The following is a 24,886-nucleotide window of genomic DNA, read 5'->3' as shown; positions in this document are numbered from 1 at the left end:
TGTTACTGCTCATATTTTATTGTAACTGTTTTTTATTACTCTTCTTTTTGCTGTTTAGTAGTTTTACATTTCATGTAACGTGTTATAGGAGGTTCTCCTTCTGTAGAATGTCATACTCACCTTTGTTTATGCATTTTGCCAGAATGAACTTCAAACTTCAAGCACTGTAAAAGAGTGACCGATCGATTCATTTTTTCGCTCTCTTGCGGAACAAGGACTCATGGTGCGGAGAGCACAAGCGAGATAAATATATTAATTTCTCATTAACGTGTCGCAACGGTTGAGTTCTAGAATAGCCCGTGACATTTGCAGTGTTACTCACGAAGTGCGCTGGTACAGAAGTTTTTCTTACGAAATAACGTACTCACGCGGGCATTTTATTATTTGCCCGTGTATTTATAGTAAAAGCTGATCGAACTCATTGAAGATCGAGTGATATGCCAGTCATGTTTAAGCGTACTTAACCTCATTCTAAACGCACCCATACATGAAGATTGATTGATTGATTGATTGATTGATTGATTGATTGATTGATTGATTGATTGATTGATTGATTGATTGATTGATTGATTGATTGATTGATTGTAACAAAATGATGCAACTCAGAAGGTAATAAAAACGCTATAATGAAGGGTGAAAGATTAGCTCTAACAACTCGGAAATTATCAACGTGCACCTACATATCGGTGCATGAGCGCTTTTCTACCACTCCCGCAGGAATGGATCTGCTGTGGGCGGGAATCAAACCCACAACCTCCTTCTCAACCCTACTTAAAACATTGTGTACAATGCGCCACCATGCCGAATGCTTTATAATTGGATTTACGCTCATGAAGCCCGATTCAAATCGACTATGAGGAGGATCGAACGTCGCTATCGAGCACAGAAAATGTCGGTGCACTTCCGGTCCACTTTTTTGAGCCTTGACCAGACGTAACGCAATGCCAGGGCTTTTCCGGCTGTTGCGTACATGCCGAAATACCCTGAATTGCACCCGGCTAAAAGTAGCAGGGTTTCCACGCAGCAAAAAAGCCCATTCATTCAAAAAGGGCGCTGCTATAGAAGTGAACTGCAAAATGCAAGAGCGGAGAAAGCCTAAGACAACCGTATACGTATGGGGCTCGTGCGTTCTATCCGAACCGAGTCGCGTAGCAGCTGAAACGCATAGGTGGCGCGTGCCACGAATGTCAAGGTTGATGAAACGAGGAGCCTGCAAAAGCAATTTTCGAAACTTAGCTCTCTACGAAAAGCGAAGAGGCTCTGAGAGAGTCTGCACTTCACTAGAGACGAACTCGATGTTCTGGAGGCTCTATTCCGACGTGACACTCATCAGTCTTGTAGCGCATGCGTTTGAATCACTTTTACCGTTCTTTTTTCCCCAAGGGAAGCATCAAAATTCACTATGTCAGCGCACACATTTGCAGTTCAGAACTCCATACGGTGTATGCTCGAGAGGCGGCTTCTCTACAAGCATACATTTCCTACGAGTGGGCATTTCCGTTCAGTGATGGATAACTGGCGTTCTGAAGGGGATTGGAGGCCACTGGCGTAGGCGATGACGCGGTCTTGGCCTTGTTGCTGCTGCACGAGAATAGCGTCGATGCCGTGTCCGCTGGCGTCCGTTCGTACCTGTGTAGGCGCTGTGGGGTCAAAATGCGTTAAGATGGCAGGAGTAGCAAGCAATCTGGTGAGCGATTGGAATGCATCGGCTTGTTGAGAACCCCATTGAAATTCGCTTTTCTTCTTCAGAAGCTGTGTTAGCGGAGGGGCAATGCTGGCGAAGTTCTTGACAAAACGTGGAATGTAAGAACACAAGCCAACAAAGCTCCAGGCGTCTTTGGCCGAACGCGGTACAGGGAACTCTTTAACGACACGAATTTTGTCGGGATAAGGTTGGACGCCGCGAGAACTCACATGGTGGCCTAGGAGAGTAATTTCACGACGGCCGAAGCTGCACTTCGAAGAGTTCAACTGAAGGCCAGCACGTCGGAAAACGCCAAGCACTGCCGATAGGCGAATCAGGTGGCTCTCATGTGTTGGTGAAAAAACATCACATCATCTAGATAACAGAAGCATGTCGACCACTTGTAGCCACGAAGCAGAGAGTCCATCATTCTTTCAAACATAGCGGGGGCATTACACAGCCTAAAAGGCGTAACCTTAAATTGAAAAAGACCTTCGGGTGTAACAAATGCGGTCTTTTCGTGGTCCAGGCCCTCGAAAGAAATCTGCCAATATCCTGAGCGGAGGTCGATGGCTGAGGAGTAGGTAGACCCGTGAAGACAGTCGAGGGCGTCACCAATTCGAGGCAATGGGTAAACTTCCTTATGTGTGAATTTGTTCGAGTGCCAGTAGTCGACGCAGAAGCGCCAGCTTCCATCCTTCTTCTTTACTAGAACGACAGGTGATGCCCATGTGCTAAAGGAAGGTTCAGTGATGTTTTTGGTGAGCATCTTGTCGACCTCGTGCTGAATCACTTGACGCACAGCATGAGACACGTGATAGGGAGGTGGTCGGATGGGGCTGGCGTTTCCAGTATGAATCCAATGAGTTACGACGGATGTCTGGCCCAGCGGGTGGTCATCAAAGTCAAAGATGTCGCAATGGGACATCAACAGGTGCCTGAGATCGGCAGCGTGTGCTGGGACGAGGTCAGGCGCTATCATTTTGTCAAAACTGACATCGTTTGAACTGGACGAGGAGGTGGCCGTAGCGGAAGACGAAGAATCGTCTGCAGCGACTGCAGAAATGGCATGCTCATCGACAGAAAAAACGTTAGCCCGCGCCATTCCTACCGGAATAATTTGCGTGCACCAGCTAAAGTTCAAGATGGATAGTGGCACTGTGTTATTAGTGACGGTAACGAGGGTGTGGGGAACGGTGATAGGTCGAGCCACTAAAACATCGGATATTGGAGTCAACAAGTAATCACCATCGGAAATGGAAGGTAAGGAAGTCACGTTCACGTACATAGCAGCTTGAGGTGGCAGTCGAACTTGATCGATGGAGCACAAACATGGTCGACATGTGGGCGGAGCGTCAGAGAGAAGCGGCAGGTTGAGCTGGAGCACACCACTTCCACAATCAAACAGGGCGGAATGGGCTGATAGAAAGTCCATGCCGAGGATGATCTCATGGGAGTATTGCTTGAGCACAGCAAGTAGTTCAGTCATGGAGCGGTCGGCGACACGGATGCGTACTGAGCGCGTCCCAAGAACAGGAATCATTTCACCCTCGGCGACACGGATGGTTGACAACGTGGGTCGTGTGAGAACCTTCTTCAAATTATGACGAAGCTCTGAACACATCACAGATATCTGTGCGCCCGTGTGAACGAGAGCAGCGACGCGTACACCGCCAACCTCAACGTCTATTAGGTTACGTCTAGCCGGCAGTGTGGTCAGAGGATTTTTCGGACAGGTCGTTAATGCAGCCTCGCCTCCGGGCGCTGCATCGTCTATAGTTTTCCGAAGGCAGACGTGCAATCGGCGACGACGGGCGGCGGAATCGGGGCGAGGAAGATGACGGACAACGAGAGAGCGGCGAATGGGAGTGGTGTCCACGCGGACATTGTGAGCATCGATATGATATGGTGCGAGTGCAATTGCTGGTGATTGCGATTGTGCCAAGTGAGATTCAAAACGGTCAGGGCTGCTCTCAAGGCGACAATTATGAGCACAGAGTGCATGAGGAGGCCAGTGCCAACGGCTGTTGCAATAGCGTGCGACGTCAACTATACGATGGCACCTAATGCAAATAAACCGGTCATCGGCACTCCTCCATTCGGCCGGATTGCGACGACGTAGCGGGGGCCTCGGGACTTGAGCCTAGGAGACTTGGAGTCGGTCAGTTGGAAGTAAAGAAACAACGGCACCCACAGAGTCCAAGCCAACACTGGACAGCTCCTGACGAGCGATGGCTTGGACAAATGGCATCAACGGAGACGTAGACTCAACGGCTCAAGTGCATGTGGAAGCAGGTGACATGGCCTCATTTTCCCGTCGGATAATCTTGGTGACATGCTCCGCGGTGAAAGGTACCTGTGGAGCAGGTATGTCTTCGCACAGTGATGTTGCTGCCATGTTAGGCAGTCGCATGAACTGGTGAGCGATGCGTCGGCTTTTGCGTTCTCAAAACGCTTGCACTCACGTATGATGGAGTCGACCATGTTGCAATCCTTGTAGATGAGCAGATTGAATGCATCATCTGCTATCTCTTTTAAAGCGTATCTCGCTTTGACTCCGTCATGTCATATTCCGCCTTGCTACAAAGGGCCATCACACCCTGTATATAAGAAAGACAGTACTCCGTAGATGTTTGGGCACGTGACGCCAGCGGCTTATTCGCCGCGGCCGTACGACCGACAGCCTTTATAAACAGATCACGCATCTTTTGCTTGCAAGAATCCCAACTTCCAATTTCAGCTTCATGATTCCCGAACCAGACCTTTGCTGTTCCATGACCGTATCGCCTCATCGGTTGTTCTTGCTTACATCATGCTCGTATAGGGCCAACCAGTCGTCAATATCGACGTCGTCTGTTCCGGAAAACGTGCCCGGATCTCTTTGCTGCACAAGGAGAACCATTGACGTTGCCGCCTCTGTGGAAGAGGCCGCCTCTTCTGCCATTGTGTAAAAATCCAAGCGACGGCCACTGCGGAGCTCCGTCGTAACGAGTTCTTACCCAGCACCTCCACCAGAAATGTGACGTAGATAAAGAGTAGGCAAAATTATATTTACGAGATATAGACGAGAACTCACAGCCAAGATGCCAGAATAACCACAATACACGAAAAAGTTCTTTCGATCGTCCTCTTCGCCGTCCTGCTGAGCACCTTTTTCAGAATGCGGGAATGGCGTGTAACAATATGTATACGAACGCGATGACACCTTCTCGAGGCGCTGTAAGTGTCGTACACAAACAATAACACGAAAGCGGCATATTCCGCATGATGATCGGACGAGGAATTACAAATAAAGTGCGATTCAGGCAGGGCACATGCCTGATGTCTGTCTATGTAAGCGAAGCTTCCTTACTGTAGAAGAATGGTGCATTGAAACGGGGCGACACATGGCAAGTACCGTGCAGAGAGGAGTTCTATTTACTTAACGAATACTACGGCGTCCATTGTTTGGGTTACTTGCGTGATTACGCGCTATGTCGCTGCGTAAACCGTAAAGTAAGGCGCATGCTTAACGGCTTCCATGTTCAGAATTGCTCTGGCGAAGATGTGATCAATATGTCTACCGAATCTCGACATACGTATCGCGTCGTCTAATACTGGTGAGCTGCTCTCGCTGCCGCCAAAAAGAACCAGGGCTGATAATTTTTGCGCGTTGAAATCGCTTGCTTGTGATGAATTTGCGTGTAAAACTAACTTAAATACACGTAAAAGAGTGGCAGCGCACAGCCTTTAGTCCAACACCAAAGTCGACTGGGCCGGGTTCAGTATTTAGCGTTGATTATCCTGCCTCAGGAAGCCTCGAGCATTTTGCGTTATAAAGAGAAATACCACCATGATGCCTAGCCTGGGTAATTTAACCATTCCACAGGGACAAGATGTGACACGTCGGAAGCACGATGCAAAGCATTCTATCGTAACACAGGTTGGAAGAAAGCACGGCAGAAAATTGAAAACAGGCTTCAAGACAGTATATGCTGCAAACGTACTTGTGCTAGCGTAGGTACAGGAAGAACCATGGCGTAATAGCTCGAGGACGCACCGGATTTTAAATAGTATTTCGCTCACACACCACGATAGCACACCACAGCTCATCATACAAGAACACATACGAACGTCGTATTGAGCACAGCCTACATGGTACAGCTGCATTAAGGCCCAGCCACACTCCGATGAGGCCATTCAAGCGGTTGGTTGGATCGCGAGCCAGAGGCAGCTGAGCCCCGATAATTTCGCCATCGCTAAGGAGGCTCCTAATCGGAGCGAAACTCTTATGTCAGGCGTGTCACTGGACTTTTTTTTGGTGACGGCACCCTGGTGTTCGTAGGCATAAGGCGACTTTCATGTAGACTCCTTATTTACGCTGTTCTGTAGTGGACGATGTTGACCCCCCATCAGACGACAACAGTGGTCGCATCATGTTGGCTACTATTGTGTAAGGTTCACTTTCTTTCTGTCTCGTTATGCGAGATGCAGACGGCGTGTTTAGGCCGTCAGCTCTGCCAAGTGATGCAGTGAGTAGATCAGTGGCGCGGGTACTTTCTCTGACGTAGCGAACAGGTTCAGTTGAATGTTCTCTGAATGCTGCTCAGGTGAGGGGATCTAAAGCTTTGGTAATGAGGCCGAATAGAGTGAGCTATTAGGTGAAAGGTGTGCTTCTTCTAATCAAGGAGTTTCATCCTTGCATACTTCTTGATCCGCAAGAAACTGCGATTTCGAGGAACGCGAGCTCGATGCTCCGAAGAAAGAAGGCTCATCTGCAGAACCTGCTGTCTCGGAAGACACGTTTTGATTAACAGGTGAAACTGTATCAGCGGCTGAACCACTAGTGGCTTCGCTTGACAGAGGTGAAAGGTAGAAGGACGAAATTTTCGAAGCACGATAAACGAGCTGTGTGAGCGCGGTGTAGGCTGCAAAGTGTGGTTTGGTGAAGGAAGAGCTGCTGTATAAGAACGTGGCCATACGCAGGTGCACGGTTGTATGCTCACTTCTACAACACCTCCAAGACTCGCAGCCCGACTCCATTTCATGGCCGTGGACGGCACATTTAAAGCATCGAAGCGTCCTGCAAGCAGCGCCCAAAGTTCCTTCAGCCCTTCACTAAAGACAGACTCGGTTAATGCCCTTATACTCAAAAATTGCTCGCTACCCAGCACTCATGAGCATGTTAGGCGGGGGCTTATGTGTTTCAAGTTTCACCGGTCGTATTCCATTCGCAATGTCGCATCAGAGCATGAAAACTAATGGAACATTCCATGGGGCGAACAAGAGCACTCCAAAGCGTCCCCGAAGTGCTCTCCCAAGAGTTGTGTTCCAATTGGCGAACAGGAGCCAGTGCACTGTGATCCAATGGCAGAACAGGGGCAGTCTGGCGAGGGCAGTTCGAGCTGCTCCCACGCGAAAAGCGGAGTGCGAAGGAAGTCATGTTACGCCCAAACTGGCTCATTTTCTTTGATGATGGTTGTGTTTCCGTCGTTTTCGTTCATTGTGCGGCAGCAATGGCGGCTGGGAAGCGAAGTTTGTTTTATAATGACCGCGGGAAGGTAAACAATCCGGTCACATGATACGCGTTCGCCCTCGCATTTGTTCTCGAAGCCAATGGAACGTTTTAGTGGGGAAACAAGTAGTCGCACTTTCACTGCGCTACTGCTCCGTTCCTGTTATGCCAATGGATTGCGCCATATGAAAAAGCACTGACCCCTGTATTCAGAAATGCGTCGTAAGTTCAAGCAAATACTTGACTTCGACAGGCGTCAGCTGAATGACGCAAATCGCCGAAGGAAACGCAATGAGGCATATTTGGTTCAAGCCTAGCGTGCGCTTAAAGATGTACTTCTAAATACAATTGCGAGATCCTGCACTGTCAATGTAGTCTAGTTTACTTGGGAACTTCTAATATGTACTATCCTGAAAAAACCTCGGTGCTTGTTCTCGTTGGCCTCTAGATTTCGGCACGATATATAATTAGCATTTAATGGAAACGTAATACAAAATTCCAGCAATAAATATCTTTAAGCTTCGTTCATATCTTTTAATCAAACGTCTCCGAATGCAAGCTAATGCCTTAGACTGTGCTGCTAAATGTTTTCTACTAGTGGATACCAATATTGTCGAGTGGCGTCGAAGATGGGACATTTCTATAGAGAAAATTACGCAGATCCCGCGCACTGTTGGAATCGGTGTACGCGAAAGTTTCATGAGCCAGCAATATAAAATGGTACATTAAGGCAAGAAACACGCCGCAGATTTCACTGACGGACGTGTCCAGCAGCCACCATGGTGGATCGCGCGGAGTTTATTCAGCACTAAAGCTTGTTGAATCGTCGAAAGACACAAGGTGCTCAACTTTCTACAAACGTGCCAGAGAGCGATTACAGACGCGCAGCGAATTTTATCTTCATCTTTATATTTAACTTCTATCTTAAATCGTCAGCTAGAAGTTTCGTGCGCTCACATTGCGCGAGGGTAATTCGTAAGGGCGTTTTATTCTGCCCTTTTAACCTAACGTTTTATTTCACCTTTTTACCGAACCTAACCTAACCTAATGGTTAGAGCATCGGGCTTCGGTGTTCAGAGAACCGGGCTCCAATCCAACTGTCGGGTACATTAAAGGAACCATTTCCATGAATTGCCGAAGCGCGACGTTTTGACGTCATTGTGTATCTGCTCAGTCGTTAGCGATTAGATTGTATCTCGAAAGGGCAGGAAGGGGTTAAGGAAGCTTCGATTTAAAACGCGCACTTGTTAACGCGTTTTAATTCTTGCATCGTTTTTGATGCAGTTCGAAACGCAACTTCTGAAAGACCTTGGTCGGATGTCACATGTAAAGGATACATGTTCCAGCGGTGTACGCCCTACCTCTTGCTATCTCAAGCAACTCAGCGATGCCATGACAGTTCGAAGTTGTTACATGAACACGCCTCCGCACGCTTCGTTGCTACTAGTGACGCTTGAGTGGCTCGAGTAGAGCCTGAACTAAATATTGCATTTCCGTCTACTTATAAAAAAAAAATAAACCATGTTATAGGGGACTGAGAAAGCGTAGAAAGGGTTTCAACGGAAGCTGAAAAAGAGCGGACGCACAAAAATATCGTCACTCTCGCCACGTGCAAGAAACCGGGGTGTACAAAAGCAGAAACGTACAAACGTAAAAATAACTATCGCATTTCCCGATCCCACGTTCTCAGACGTCGGCGATGACAGCAGCCGACACGTGTGTTCACTGCACGTTGCATATTTGATGCCGTCGGTTATCGTTCCGAGACCGGTTTCCCTCCGCATGGACGGGGCCGCCATGTAAGTCTCTTTTGTTTGTTTGTTTGTTTGTTTGTTTGTTTGTTTGTTTGTTCTTACACCTTTACTAACTTTGTTTCTTTTATTCTTTAGCGTGCTTCTTGGGTATGTGTCACGGGCGACCACGGACCGCGTCTGGATGCCTCGAAAAAGAGCAGTTTTTCGTCGATAGGCTGCTGCGTTGCGGGGCCATATAGGAGTGGTCACGTTATCGATGCTACGACAGCGCCGCAATAAGGGCAGCGGAGGAGGGGGGAGACGGCGGTGGGGTCAGCGGTAAAAAAGTACAAGAGGGTGGTGTGGCAGTGGGACAGTTGGTACACATCCGCATATTGTAATGAATAACAGCGGGAGAAACAATGACTGAGACACACCCAACACAAATGCTGGCTATTAAATGGGATTTTATTGCACGGCCTCAAATATACGTCAACATGAAATTATTTTAAAAGAACAACAGCTGTGTATCTGTTAAGCTTACCATATAGCAACATTAACTTTACTGCGGCGTCGGCCTCTACTCTGTTTCGTGGCAGATAATGACCAAATCCGCCACTTGACCACTGCAGAGAAGTGGGGTTCAGGGTTCACGTGCACTGTAGATGGCTGTGGCTAAATTTCATATTTCTGGCTCCAGACGTTCTTTGGCCGTTATTCGTTGAATTCTTTAACCTTTCATCATCATCATCAGCCTAGCTAAGCCCACTGCAGGGCAAAGGCCTCTCCCATACTTCTCCAACTACCCCGGTTATGTACTAATTGTGGCCATGTTGTCCCTGCAAACGTCTTAATGTCATCCGCCCACCTAACTTTCTGCCGCCCCCTGCTACGCTTCCCTTCCCTTGGAATCCAGACCGTAACCCTTAATGACCATCGGTTATCTTCCCTCCTCATTACATGTCCGGCCCATGCCCATTTCTTTTTCTTGATTTCAACTAAGATGTCATTTACCCGCGTTTGTTGCCTCACCCAATCTGCTCTTTTCTTATCCCTTAACGTTACACCCATCATTCTTCTTTCCATAGCTCGTTGCGTCGTCCTCAATTTCAGCAGAACCCTTTTCGTAAGCCTCCAGGTTTCTGCCCCATATGTGAGTACTGGTAACACACAGCTGTTATACACTTTCCTTTTGAGGGATAGTGGCAACCTGCTGTTCATGATTTGAGAATGCCTGCCAAACGCACCCCAGCCCATTCTTATTCTTCTGGTTATTTCAGTCTCATGATCCGGATCCGTGGTCGCTACCTGCCCTAAGTAGATGTATTCCCTTACCACTTCCAGTGCCTCGCTACCTATCGTAAACTGCTGTTCTCTTCCGAGACTGTCAAACATTACTTTAGTTTTCTGCAGATTAATTTTCAGACCCACCCTTCTGCTTTGCCTCTCCAGGTCAGTGAGCATGCATTGCAATTGGTCTCCTGAGTTATATAAGCAAGGCAATATCATCAGCCAATCGCAAGTTGCTAAGGTATTCTCCATCAACTTTTATCCCCAATTCTTCCCACTCCAGGTCTCTGAATACCTCCTGTAAACATGCTGTGAATAGCATTGGAGAGATCATATCTCCCTGTCTGACGCCTTTCTTTATTGGGATTTTGTTTCTTTCTTTGTGGAGGACTACGGTGGCTGTGGAGCCGCTATAAATATCTTCCAGTATTTTTACATATGGCTCATCTACACCCTGATTCTGTAATGCCTCCATGACTGCTGAGGTTTCGACTGAATCAAACGCTTTCTCGTAATCAATGAACGCTATATATAAGGGTTGGTTATCACCACTTCATTGATAGTGTGAATATGGTCTATTGTTGAGTAGCCTTTACGGAATCCTGCCTGGTCCTTTGGTTGACAGAAGTCTAAGGTGTTCCTGATTCTATTTGCGATTACCTTAGTAAATACTTTGTACGCAACGGACGGTAAGCTGATCAGTCTATGATTTTTCAAGTCTTTGGTGTCCCCTTTCTTATGGATTAGGATTATGTTAGCGTTTTTCCAAGATTCCGGTACGCTCGAGGTTATGAGGCATTGCGTATACAGGGTGGCCAGTTTCTCTAGAACAATCTGCCCACCATCCTTCAACAAATCTGCTGTTACCTGATCCTTCCCAGCTGCCTTCCCCTTTTGCATAGCTCCTAAGGCTTTCTTTACTTCTTCTGGCATTACCCGTGGGATTTCGAATTACTCTAGGCTATTCTCTCTTCCACTATCGTCGTGAGTGCCACTGGTACTGTATAAATCTCTATAGAACTCCTCAGCCACTTGAACTATCTCATCCATATTAGTAACGATATTGCCGGCTTTGTCTGAACTTGACAATTGTCATAGTTCCTTTGAACGCGGCAAGGCAATAAATATTCCTTGCGCGCGTGCATAGTCATTGCGGATTTTCGCGCTTTTAACAATTTGCTGAAAAGGACCACTTGGCCAAGTCACAAAGCCGTTTAAGCCAGAAGGACCAAGTTTAGGCAGATTCATGTGCTGACCATCGTACCCAAGCTGGCTGAGCGGCCATACTTCCAGTATAGGCACTATAGTGACAGAGTTTTCTACAGTTATTTTTGCAAGAAAATATGCTCTCAAACGCTTATTTAATGTGCTTGTCAATGTCCGCATACTGCTGTGTCAACACTGAAACAAAGACTTTGATGCACAATACATGGAAAGGGATAACGACCGTCTACGTCCCCATGACTTGGTCGCGCCGTTAGTCTATAGCCATCGGTAAACTCAGCGTTCAGCTTCGCGTCAAACTTCGCGTCAAACTTCTTTCGGCGTGTTTTGCGTAGACATTTTTTACGCATTTTATTTTTTTCTGGGAGGTGGGGAGGGGGGGGGGGGGGGCTGAGGGGTCTAGACGACATCCAGAACGATGTACTTTGTTTTTTTTTTTTCAGAAGCGAGTAACATGTTTGTGCCGCGCGCTAACGCTGCATATTGTGCGGCATTTTTACCTTGCTCTGTCATCTCAATCGTGGTATGGCAAGATCGAGATCAGCACAATGAAGTCTTTTTCCCCGTTTTTACACACTGAGTGCACTCACAGAAAAGCTCTAGCGCCTTCGCGTTTGCGTCAAAGTTAGGCACGCAGTATGAGCACATAGTCTGTCTAGGCTGTGTTCACACTAACAATCCACACACTGAGCAACATAATTAGTTTGTGTGTCAGTGCAGTGTGCACGAGATAAAAGCATTAAATTCTAAATAACGTATGCTGCCAGTTACAGGCGTTTCATACTTTTTCTTTCTTCTTCCCATGGCAGTCAGTTGGAAGCACAAAATAATTAGCGTATCAATGCATGCTGCAGTACAGCGCTGAAGGGGGCACCAGCTCTGTTAAGAACTTAACATGGTTCTCGTGTAGCTGAGTGGCAGCAACGTATAATTATAAAAATTCAAGTTCTTTAACGTAGTGCGAACAAAATTTTAAACCAGGTGAGGCATTGACACGTGCGCAGACCTGCTTTTGGGCACGCCAGTCATATGCTGATTTCGGTTTTCGTGGTCACAAGTACACGAATGGGGTTGATTTGCGTGCATGAAGAACACAGTACACGAAAACCGTCAAGTTCAGTGCTGTCTTGTTACACGTGTTCGGCGACAGAACAATTGCTGCGCCAGTTACGAAATCGACGCGAGCGCGATCGCTTACCGCTCACCTTTATTCATTTTTCATTGAACAGGAATTCCCCTACAAAAATTTAACTGCAAGCGCAACAGTCGGGCGTGCCGAGCTGCGGCCGCCGATGTTCTTGGCTGGTTTCCGTCGTCGTCGCTCTAAGAGTCGAAGCCCGACGAACGGACAGCGTCCTGATACTCGCTGCTGCTCGATCCATCGATAAAATCAGACGCTGACGCAGGGGAATCACTAAATATGCGATCTTTCGAAGTGGCCATTTTGGTTTTGACGATCTCGAAACTTCGGAGCGCGTTCAAAAATTACCACCTGGCGTGAAAAAAAAAACGAACTGCTTAGAAAACAAAAATACAGTTCTCCTCACTCCCGTCTGATAGCGCAATGTGTCCGTGAGCGGCGCGGAAGTGTCTCGAAAGCGGCGTCTCAAACCATTGATAGCGGGCGGCCATTTTTGCTTTCTACTTTTACGATTGCGAACATGGAGGAAGGAAACTGAAGAGAGGCCCTACCCCCTCCGCGCGCTAGGAGAAAAGTGTGGAGGAAATGACGTAGTAGGTTCTTCTTTGTTTTTCTGTTCTTTTTTTTATTTCTTTGCTGTAGTGGCCTCGCCTTTCGGGCAACAATGGCGGTTTTGTTATTGTTCTGTGCGCTCACACGGGTAGCTGCGTAGGTGTCGTACCGTGGCAAAGGCGTCGTGCTGAGAGGCTTCGGTAGTAAATCCGCATAGGGGGGGTCACTAAGATCGGGAGACCCGCGTAGTAGAGGTTTGGAGACGATAAGGTAGAACATCGGATTCTGAGGTGGCAAGACCATGCCCGACCACGTTCCCTCCCCCCCTTAGGAAAGCAGTAGGCATACTAACGCTTAGTTCAGGGCAGCACCACGAATGCCGAGCCTACCAGACACGCCGGGTGCGAAGGCCCTTCTCTGTAAAAAGCCACTGCCGAATGGCGTTCTTCAAGCGCCGCGGAAAACTCGTGCGGCCAATACACATCACGCGAAAGCACAAGCTTCATCGTGTTTCAGTGTACATCTCCGGGCTCTCCGATGAGCAGCTTCCTCTTTCACTGGTGGTTGGTACGGCCAACGACGGCACCTGCAGTGCCGCCGAACGAATAACGTTTGCACCTCCCGCTTCTCAGGATATGCATCAAACCAACAGCTCAGCAGGTGCGGTAAGAAAAGAACTAAAAAAATTGGAGGAAGCTTAAGCTCCGCCTTTAAATGTGGAGCGCCGATAGCATTCAAAGACCCCTGACTGCTTGTCACGCTTCCGGGCAACCGCAGCTTATACGTAACCGTAAGGCCCACCGAGAAACAGTTTCGGTGAAATCTATGCACAAAGGCGAGCTTTCTGGCAGAAGCGCGGCCTCTTGCGTGCGTTAATCTGCCGCTATTGCTTCGCACTTTTGATATTTCAGTCTGAGAAGACTTAATATAAAGGCATGCGCTGTCGGTATTTTGTGGCATTTGTTTGAGGGCTGCCATTCTCAAAATACCGAGGAATAGCTTTGCAAAGAACGTAAGACAAGGTACGTGCAACTTTAGTGATAGAAGAGCAACTTTAGTGCCGTGTAGAATTAGCGTGGTTCGCAATGATTTTCTCGGGCCGTGGACGCCGGCGGCGACGTCCACGCCGACACCGCATTTTCTGCGACGTGAGGCCCTACGGCTATCGCGTTAGAAAACACCGCTACAAGCGAACACGCACCTCAGGTGCAGCCATCCTCTCCCGTCTCCTGCAGCGCCTGGTGCTGAGAGTAGACGCGCGGCTGACACTGGAGCATTGTAATTTCACACAAATCCTGAAATATAAGCATTTCCTGGTAGCAGCATCACGTGGCAACACTGCCAATGGAGCCGAAAGCTTTGACACTGCTAACATACGCTATCTTGAAAAGCCTCCATCCTTGCTCTGGCTAATCTGCAGATTTCATCTGCATATCTAAATAGCAATGTGAACCACTGCAACATAAACAAATAATAATAACGTTCTTTAAGTTTCCTTCATAAGCTTTAAACTCGCGTCTCTCAACGCGAGGAAAATATACACTCTCGTTTTGTTTGAACGCGAATTATACAGGGTGCTTCGTCTTTACCTGCTCCGATTTTTTTTTAATGGCATGTGGCAAATAGTGCAGTTTCATCTCTTGACCTAAGTTGCTCGAGCAGACGGCCATTTCTTCTACGAGAAATCAAAATGAGTCATCGAATAATTAACATAGGTACACTACCCATCTTTTTAGTTAACTTACGGCACAAATCTCAATTTACGAATTGTAGCTGGTGAGTTTGCAAGGCGGGCCGGGCCCACTTGGAAGGAATTACAGTGAGTACGCCGGTTACAATTTTCAAATTTTATTTCAATTTTCAAAATTAAAGATACAAATTTTCAAAGTTCCCAGCAAAGTGCATCGGCGTTTCACGTATTTTTGTGCTTCCATGTATTAAACAGCATTTTTTTAAGGTAAGCGCCACAACAGTGCATTTTTACAGCAAGTTTGACGGTGCACACATATCGAAACCGGTGCCGGCGAAAGGAAGGCAAAGAATTGTTTGTATTTATGAAGAAATTATGCGCTGGAAGGCGCATATTTGTTGCAGCGAGGAATAAGAGGGTACCACTTGTTTCATTACATATTTCTCAGAGAACAGTGCCGGTCACCAGCACATCTTAGTGGAAACACCTAGTGGTTATATATGCTGATGCATTATTTTATTTTATTTATTTATTTCTAAATACTGCAGGCCAATGTGGTGGCACAAGCAGGTGTGGGTTACATCCAACATGAATGTGCGAAGCAACAGACAACAAAAAAGCAAGCAAGAAAGAAATAAAGCTTAAGAGAGAAGGTAACACTCCAACTCAGCGAGAAAATTATTGGAACCAAAATATCAGAAGGCAAAGAATTCCATTCTTCCACAGTTCTTGGAAAATAACTGAATTTGAAAGCTTTTGATCGGGCAAAGATAGGGGTTAGTGCAAATTCATGGCCATGACGTGTGCGTCGTGTTGTTAAGAGAGAGAGAGAGAGAAAATAATGCAGAGAAAGGCAGGGAGGTTAACCAGAGGTAGTTCCGGTTGGCTACCCTGCGCAGGGGGAAGGGTTAAGAGGGATAAAAAGAGAAACAGAGTAGAAGGGGGAGATGGAAAGAAAAGGAGACAAGCACGAACAAAGTGCGTACACTACAGAGCGGTAGGGGACGGCATTCTTAGAGTCTGTCGTGAAGCCCCGTGGACCGCAAGAACCTTACTAGCGCGAGTAAGGCCTTCAACGCGGATGTTCTTTCGGAGCATTGGCCTAACGCTTTTAGTTCTGAAAGTGGACGATTGTCCAACTGGTCCAGCACTCTGCACATCACTTGTCTCTCAGCACTGTATCGCGGGCAGACACAGATAATGTGTGCGAGCGTCTCGTCGATGTTACATGTGTCGCACGTGGGGCTGTTGGCCATTCCTATGAGGAAAGCATAGGCGTTTGTAAAGGCAACGCCTAGCCACAGACGGTAGAGCATAGTCTGTTCACGTCGGGGTAATCCAGGCGGGAGGGGCATCCGTATGTCCGGAGACAACGAACGCAACCGACACATTGTGAAAACATTCGAGTCCCACAGGGGCAAAGTACACTCACGGGACATCAATCGCAGCTCAGCCGCAGCGTCTGTGCGCGAAAGCGGAATGACGACTCGTCGACCACTTTCATGTGCAGATCGGGCGGCTTCGTCGGCGTGGTCATTCCCGCTGATGTTACAATGTCCTGGAAGCCACTGAAAGATTATGTTGTGTCCCTTCTCATAGCTTTGGTGATATATGTGCCGAATTTCTGAGGCCAGTTGTTCATTGGGTCCGTGGCGCATTGGGCTTCGTATGCGCTGAAGGGCTGCCTTGGAGTCACTAAAGACTGTCCATTGTTGCGGTGGCTTCTGCTTAATGAAATCAAGTGCAGCACGGAGCGCCGCGAGTTCTGCACCCGTCGATGTGGTCACACATGAAGTTCTTAAGAACTTCGTGTTGTTAAGGGTTTTATACTGTCAGGCAGATATATTTTTATGTTACCAAACATACAATTATAAAGAAATGCAAGGCGACTAAATTTTCTGCGGGCTTCTAGCGTAGAAATACAGTTTAATTGCATTAGGTTGGATGGGGAATCAAGTCTACGATATTTGCCAAATATAAACCTAACAGCCTTTCTGTTAATACGTTCAAGTTGCATGATATCTTTCTTTAAATAGGGATCCCAAATGATAGAAGCATACTCAAGCTTAGAACGAACACACGTATTATAAGCTAAAAGCTTTGTTTGCGAGGGTGCGAATTTCAGCTTTCTTTTAAGGAACCATAACTTACGTAGTGCACATGTGCAGATATCAGAAATCAGATATCATTACATGACATATACTGTCACGCGCAGCCAGAGGGGCACGGTTTCTCCTCCGTGCCTAGGCCATGAAGTAATTTAATTAAAGCTCGAGGCTAATAAAATAAACACTAGGAAATCACATGAATAAAGTCGCAGTAAATTTTTACTATTGCAAATGAATTGTGGTCGTCTCATGTTCATTTTTGTGAGAAGAAAAGTTGCACGAGTTGATATAGGCGGATTATATATAACTATTTCAACAGAGATTGAGCAAAATAGTAAGAAAAGAGAGAAAACCTAAACTAACCTCCTAATGCCACGAGGCATTTCGAAAAACTTATAAAAAGTGCGAATTTTTTAACCTAGCATTTATTTTGACATTTTGTTTTCTAAAAACATATCGTACCACGAATGCTTGTAGCACTTTTACTTATCTTAGCAAAATACATTGTGCATTGTTATTTATGCGCCAAACTGACGAGGCAGCTCAGCCAATGCCATGGCGAGTTAACTCGTCATCATAAGTTAATGGACCAAACCTGTTTTCTCTGTTCTGCTTGCGCTCCGCATATTTTTACGCTGCAGTTATACTATATGTTTGTTTTTGTGTTTTCTCACCTTCCGTAGAACTTTCCGATCACTGGATAACCGAGTGCGTAGCTAACGTTCTCCTTTCTGCGGCGCATTTTAGGCACTGATCGTGGAAAGATGAGGCAAGATCGTGGCAGATGTCTTCGATCTCGTGGCAGACGTCTTCGATCTCCTGGCAGACGTCTTCGATCTCGTAGCAGACGTCTTCGATCTCGTGGCCAAAGCAGCACTCGGGAGAAGTGGAGTGACGTATCCTGTGCAGATGATGATGATCAGTGAACTTTATTGAGAGCAGACGAAGTTGTGTAGTCGCCTTCCTTGAGGGTGGACTACTCAGTCTAGGAAGCCGCGTGACCTGGACCCATGCCTAGCCCTGTGCACCAGCTGACGTTAGTCATCAGGGTTGAGGTTGGTGAGCTGGGTCTCCCACTGCTTCGGTGTGGGGTGCCGGTCGTGAATAGGAAGGTTGTCGGTGTTTCGGGCATCACACTCGTAAAGCATACTGTACAGAAAAGTATTTGTATATCCCATCTTCCAGCCGAAGCCTGGACCAAGGCGAGCAAACTAGGACGATTTGGGAGGCGTTCCTTTACAACCCAAAAATTCACTTGAACCATGGCCATCAAGTCACCTACAGCAAAAGTCGAACATACTCTTAACAGACTTTTTAGTGAACGCAAAGAAAAATCAGGGTTTGAGGTAAGTAATCCTGTACAGTTGTATATGAAGTGATGCACTTATTCTCTGTACTGTAGACAGAACTTAAACTGAGCTGTGTTGACATAACCATCCATCGGATGACTCTTTAACCAATGGATGAGTGCTACGAAGGGTAAATATAATTCCGGTAGTGGCATGAACAGAAGTCAAGCGAGCTCACCATTGTGGTGTTACCTTTTTTCATTTTCATGTTATTTATTTATCAATATGTCAGCGTTAGGAATGTCAAAGGATAAAAAAGTATATGTCTGGGAAGCCGGTCAAGCGGTATATATAAAATGGGAAGAAAGGGGTTAACCAAGGGGCCCGATTTTTATTAGTCATATCATGAGAAGCCAACAAACACTAACACAAAGTACAACAGGCGAAATCGCGGGGGGATCCCGCGACTTCGTGTTCAATAGCCTAACACCATAGCCACTGAGCAACCATAGCGGGTACGCACAGTTTTCTTTCAACTGTGCCCCCGTCTGAAATCTATGAAAAATTTGCGGCTCTTTTCAGTTACTTTATAGGAGAGAATCTATTCGAATTATAACAGTTAAACAGCGCAGCGCTAATGATGGTTGGATGCCAGCAGAAATCCTTACTGCTATAAAAGAAAAAGATATGCTTTGGAGTATGTGTCGCCGAGCCCCTAACTGCAACACACTTCGTTTAAAATTTAAACTTTGCAGAAACAAAGTTAACGCAGCTATTCTTCTCGCTAAACGTAATCACTTTCGCAACAAGTTTAGGAATGTCCGGTTTGATAGCCGTAAAACCTGTTCCCTACGTAAAACTACGTAACGATAACTACTTTCTTTCCTGCTCTTCATCTGATGGCCAGAGTATAGCAAATCATTTTAATGGTTTCTTTTCTAGAATATGTCTTTCCAGGCCACATCTGGATTCATGTACACTAAAAACAAGTAACATACAATCGGCTTATCTACCGCTTCTGACTGATTGTGACCTAAAAACAATTCTTTTTCAACTCAACAAGTCAGCAGCAAACTCAACTCAACAAGTCCGCAGGTATCGATGGCACCTCCGTCACTGAGCTTCGAAGAAACTATAGCTACATCAAGGCCGTTTTGATAGCAATAATTAATCACATCTTCTCATGTGACGTTATTCCAGCCAGACTGAAAATGGCAATCATTATAGCACTCTATAAGAAAGGATCTCGAGGCAAAGTTGCAAACTATCGCCCTATATCAGTTTTACGTTGCATAACACAAATTTTAGAGAAACATATGCTGCTCACTATGAATAGCCCCCTTTACAAGAGCAGCATGTTGTCACCGCAGCAGTACGGCTTTATAAAAGGCAAAGGCAATCAGGAAATTTAGATGATTTTTTAGATTTCCCAAATTTCTGTTTCGAAAGTAACAGGGTAGCGTGCGCATTGTTTCTTGATGAAAGCAAGGCATTCCACAGTGTCTGCCATTACGTATTGTTAACGAAGCTTTCGATGATGGGACTCCGTGGTTTGTTTCTGTCACTTCTCGATAATTTTCTCCGGGACCGGTTTCAGTACGTCTCAGTTTAAAACTTTCACAGCAGCGTTTCGCCAATCAAAACCGGTGTTCACAAGGTTAAGTATTAAGCCCCCTCTATTTAACATTTACATTATTATCTGTCTAACGCAGTCCCCATTAAAATATTTCAATATGCAGGTGATACAGTGTTAGTTTCTCGTGCAAATCAATATTCTGATGCAGCTTCTCATTCACAAGAAGCAGCCACGTAGGCAATGGGCTGGTTCGCAACAAATTTAATCGACATTAACGTTTTAAAAACGCAACTTGTCTGATTTTGAAGCCCTTTAAAGAGAGTACACCTCACTAGGGAAATAATATCACGTAATTCGCATTGTAATCCATGTTCTTGCAATCTTATCGATTACACATCATCCGTAAAATAAATGTCGGTTTGCGTTTTGACAGCGATCTTTCACGGCATTCGCATGTTTCGTATGTCTGTCAGAGGATTCGCTCAGTGATGTGCTTACTCTATAAAATCCGTCACCTCATGCCGATATAAGTCAAGAAACCCACAGCGCATGTGTTACGCTACAGTGTAGTCCAATACAGAAAAACTGCCTACGGTCATTGCGCTCTTCGTTGGCAAAAAAAAAGAATTAACTCACTAACGCGCTCCCTTTTAAAAGTTATAGTTCATAACTAGTGTCTTGAAGGCAACACAAATAGTATTATCAATGCTAGATTTTTCTTCGGTTTTAATGCATACAATAGCCCTGAGACATTTCTGGGACAATCGTTAGGGAGTACCTTACGTAACTGCCCATTGCCTTATATAGACCGAAATGGCGTTAATACCTCGTTGTGCCAAAAAAATGCCGCTAGAGAATGAGTGAATACTATGTTCCGGCGTTCTTTAATTATTTACCTTGTAACACGCTGCAGTCCACATCAAAACATAAGCTCAAGGAAGCACTAAGACGTCCGTATTTGAGCGGTTATAAACATAAAGACAGACCTCACTTACCTCCTTCTGTACGACGCCTATACAGTGGCTTTGGTTAAAAATGTGATGAGAGAGTTTGTTTCTGCGAAGGTTTCAGTGCAGCATTTCTGTTTTTTTTACTGGTTTTGTTGTTTATAATCATGTACTCATTTTTATTGTGCCATGCAAACAAATCGTGCGTCATGGTGATAACTGTACGCGCCACGTATGCTGCTAAAACATGTACGTGTGCATATACGTACATGTGTTATATATGCGCATAATGTGCGTATCGGTGGATGCATAAAGATTTATTCTCTTTTGGTATTTCCTTTCTTTTCTTTTTTTTGCACTATTGATATTGTAACAGTTGATATGCTGCCTGTCACGCTCTGCCAGTCAAGCCCAATGTGGCTTTGACAGGCCTGATGAATGTAGTAAGTTTGCTAGAAATAATAAGAGTTTATTATTGTTATTATTTGTGGGAAGCCGGTCGAGCGGTATATATATATATATATATATATATATATATATATATATATATATATATATATATATATATATATATATATATATATATATATATTGTGACTTAATGCTAACGCAGTTCTCTCACTTTTACCTCTAAATCACGACTGAAATTATTTATTTATTTATTTATTTATTTGTAGCGAAATGGAATAACCGAGGTCCTCTCTACCTCATCTCTCCACAGCAACCCATGCATAACAGAACAGATTAGTACAGAGAGCATATTAATTGATTACGGTTAAAGCGGGGGGAAAAAACGAAAAATATAGCCGTTTATGGCCCAGCTCATGATTGCGCGCGGAAAAAAAAATCCAATTTTCTTGCGATTCCTTTAGTTCCTCATTTGTGGCTTACAGTCCGTGACCAGATCGACTTCAAACGGGCGCGGGCCACTTATCGTACTTCACCGGTCCGACCGACTTTAACTTCGGAACGCTGACGCGACGTTTCTTGCGTGACCAGCAGACAGGCATGAACCGCAGAAAGTTACTGATAACCGGATCGAAGCTACTACGACCTGCCGCTCTGACCCGCCGCAAAGCAGCCCCGTACGCGGAGAACTGCTTTAAAAGCAGCCTCGAGGGCAGCTCCGGTTCGCCCGCTTTCACCGGGTGTCAATAAACGCTGAGTAAGCCAGGCGAATAGCGAAGCGCGCAAAGAAAAACAAAATGGGAGAGGGTGCGGAGACGGAAGTTCCAGCGCCCCTCTCTTCCGCAGAGAATTCTCTAGCCTGCCTTGAATTCTCGCTTATATATATATACTGTATGCATACTTTTTTGTTTTGATGTACGGAAGAAAACAAAGAGGCGTGTTTTGCTAGCCCGCCCGTATAAAGAGGCTAAAGGACAAGTTGAGGGGAGTTATACGCAAACAAAAGAAATAAAACAAACGGACTCTGGCAGAGGTGCGTACGTAAAGTGCATTAGTGCAGCGCGCTTTGTGTTGCTGACTCGGCCACATCGCCTGTGAGGACCCCAACTCGCTTGAACCTGCACGCTTCCTGGATTCTCGGCGCTCCCGTTCTGCCTCAATCCCTCCCCGACGCTCTCTCTCTCTCTCTCTCTATCTCTCTCTCTCTCTCTCTCTTTTTTCTTGCCCTTTGAACAGCTGCAAATTCGACCGGAGGAACGATAGGAATGGCCGACGCTAGGTGAGCGTGGAATTGTCACTTCCCATTAAAGGGGCATTCGAGAAAAGTATCAGGCTTAACTAGATCGAAAGATTAGACTTCTCTAATAACGAATTCATCATTCGTAGCGAGAACAGAACTTTAATTTCTAAGAGAGAAAATGACGAAAAGGAAAAGTAGGAGTAGCACCACTCGTTCGGGACAGTGATACCTATCACGTAACGTCAGCACTGGCTTATTCGTAGAGAGCGGCAGGGAGGGACGTCACGTGGCAATCACGTCTGTTTTGGCGCGGGTGATTCAAATAGAGGAGCAGCAACGGCAGCGTAGATGACGAATTTCTACGTAACAATGTCTTGACACACAAAAATTGATGATATACTTCTAGACGAATATGATAACAATCTAACTCGGCTTAAAATTTTTCATTACTAACCCTTTAAACTGCGCGGGCTATGTTCAATAGACGGGCAAGACAACAAGAATTCATTATTGGTAATCAGCTTCTGTCTAGAATCCGTGCAGGAATACGTTTGTCTATGGGTCCATTACTCACAGGGGACCCAGATCATGAGGAGTAAATTGGCAGAAGAATAAAAGTATGTTGCAGCGCATACGGCAGTAAATCCTATATGACATTTACCATACTATCCCTGCTTGTTCTTAGATAAATCATATATGAAAAAATAGGGTTACGGTACAATTATGTAGGATTTTTCGTTAGCATTACCAGATCATGACAGGCAGCTTACCGCTCTCCTTGAAAAGAAAAGTGCCCAGTTATTTCATTCTAGCGGTACTAGCATATGTGGCAGGAACTTGGAGGTAAACACAGAAGATTAAGAAAAAGTTAAAAATCAAACTACGAGCGATGGAACGAAAATTTTTAGGCGTAAAGTTAAGAAGCAGGAAGGCAGCGGTGTAGATCAGATGAGACGGGGGTAGCCGATATTCTAGTTGACATCAGGAGGGGAAAATAGAACTGGGCAGGCCTTATGTAATGTGTAAGACAGATAACGTGTGGTCTATTAGAGTTACACAGTGCGTGCCAATGGTAGAAAAGCACAGTCGATGACGGCAGATAATCACGAGATGTGTTTAAATTCAAAAATTTGCAGGCCCAACTGTTGACATAAAAATAGGCTGATGATGAAACTACACTCGAACAAGGGTAGCTGACAGCAAAGGGCTGGCGCGTATATGCAGTACGATGGGGTTTTTTTTATTTGTTTTTTTAACATTGAAATGACAGTAAATGAAGGACACGAGGGCCCCTTCAACTGCGCCGTCCATACGTTCCCTTCTAGTCAATGTGCATGTTTATTACGTAATCTGCATATGAATAAGTACCAACTCAACTCACCTCCAGTTCTTCTGAGACATAGAGGGTGTTCCAATACTGGTCAGCATCGGAGGTAGTCTTCGTAGGCTGATTAAGGAGAGAGCTTCTAGCCCAAGTAATGGAAAGTGCCTGAAACGGTCTATAATAAAACAAAAACTAAAAAAGCACACATTATCTCTGCATTTTAACTGTTTGCTCGTGAGAACCTATCACAAAAACAATGTAGCTTACTTACATTAGCCGCACAGGAAAGCATGACAGGGTTTTTTTTTTTTTTCATGCAAACGACCTTTCCGTCGAGTTTGCAAGATTCCTGCTCAGCCGTCATCTTGCTTGGACAGCAAGGTAGCTTGCATCGCTTTTGACTTCGGTGCAGTCTTTGCAAAGCTGTCTTCTTTGTCGTCTTCGGCAGAACTGGAAGGCGACTTAAGATGGCCGCTATCCGCTTGGCTATCTACTTTGCTGTCTATGGCGAGTATTTAAACACAGATGTAGTATCCTATATAGAAGCCCATGAATAGACGTAAAATCACTACATGACTGGCCGCTCGAAGCACTTTGCGTGTATTCGCGGGCTTCTTTCACACTTGGAAAAACACTTTTATTTAGCACATATTCAGCAACAGAAAGCTGTATCGGGAGTTCTTCGTGTTGCTCTACAATTCTCTCATTGACACTTTTCATCTAATTATAATTATTAAGAAGCTGATTTATTTAGACTCATTAGTTATTTAGGTGGACTGCAAAAAAATAACCTGAGTACCTCCAAGAGACTGCAAACAACATTATCTTGGTTCGGTACAGCTCCGTGGCATTTGCATATTTTTAATGTGTGACTCGGGTTACGAGGGGCACCCAGTATAGCGCCAAAAAGAGCCGGACACATAGCAGTGTCTTGTCGTTTCTATGCGTGTCCCTATCCTTTTTAGCGCTACTGGGGTTCTCGCTATATGCGAGAGACACTCAATCCGTAGAAATTGGTCATTTAAAGTAGCTCTTTAAGCTCGCAATTGTTAATTGTTGTGCTAATTGCAAGCAGTCGCGCGCGTCCAGCGACACGACCGCTGTCTATCGGCTTAGCATGCTCAGGCAATTAGCTGGGGGCACGAGGAATGAGAAGAAAGTTACGCAGAGTCCGGGAACTTCAAGT

General features: G+C 45.6%; 2 long non-coding RNA genes across 2 annotated transcripts in view; one reads left to right on the top strand and one right to left on the bottom strand.

Moving 5' to 3' along the window:
• Positions 1 to 17,799, top strand: part of LOC135901180 (uncharacterized) — a 472,757-nt gene extending 454,958 nt beyond the window's left edge. The window contains exon 4 of the long non-coding RNA XR_010564031.1: positions 17,664 to 17,799. This is a non-coding gene — a long non-coding RNA (uncharacterized lncRNA). The remainder of the gene's footprint in view (positions 1 to 17,663) is intronic.
• Positions 17,800 to 18,055: 256 nt separating this feature from the next.
• LOC135901179 (uncharacterized) lies at positions 18,056 to 24,140 on the bottom strand. The gene is made up of 3 exons (XR_010564030.1): positions 23,972 to 24,140; positions 23,758 to 23,892; positions 18,056 to 18,194 (listed from the first exon to the last, which is right to left on the bottom strand). It is a non-coding gene; the product is annotated as an uncharacterized lncRNA (long non-coding RNA).
• Between the last annotated feature and the right edge of the window lie 746 nt (positions 24,141 to 24,886).

This window comes from Dermacentor albipictus, chromosome 4 (assembly GCF_038994185.2).
Source record: "Dermacentor albipictus isolate Rhodes 1998 colony chromosome 4, USDA_Dalb.pri_finalv2, whole genome shotgun sequence".
Taxonomy (NCBI): Eukaryota; Metazoa; Arthropoda; class Arachnida; order Ixodida; family Ixodidae; genus Dermacentor; species Dermacentor albipictus.
This window is presented reverse-complemented; position numbering and strand designations above follow the sequence as displayed.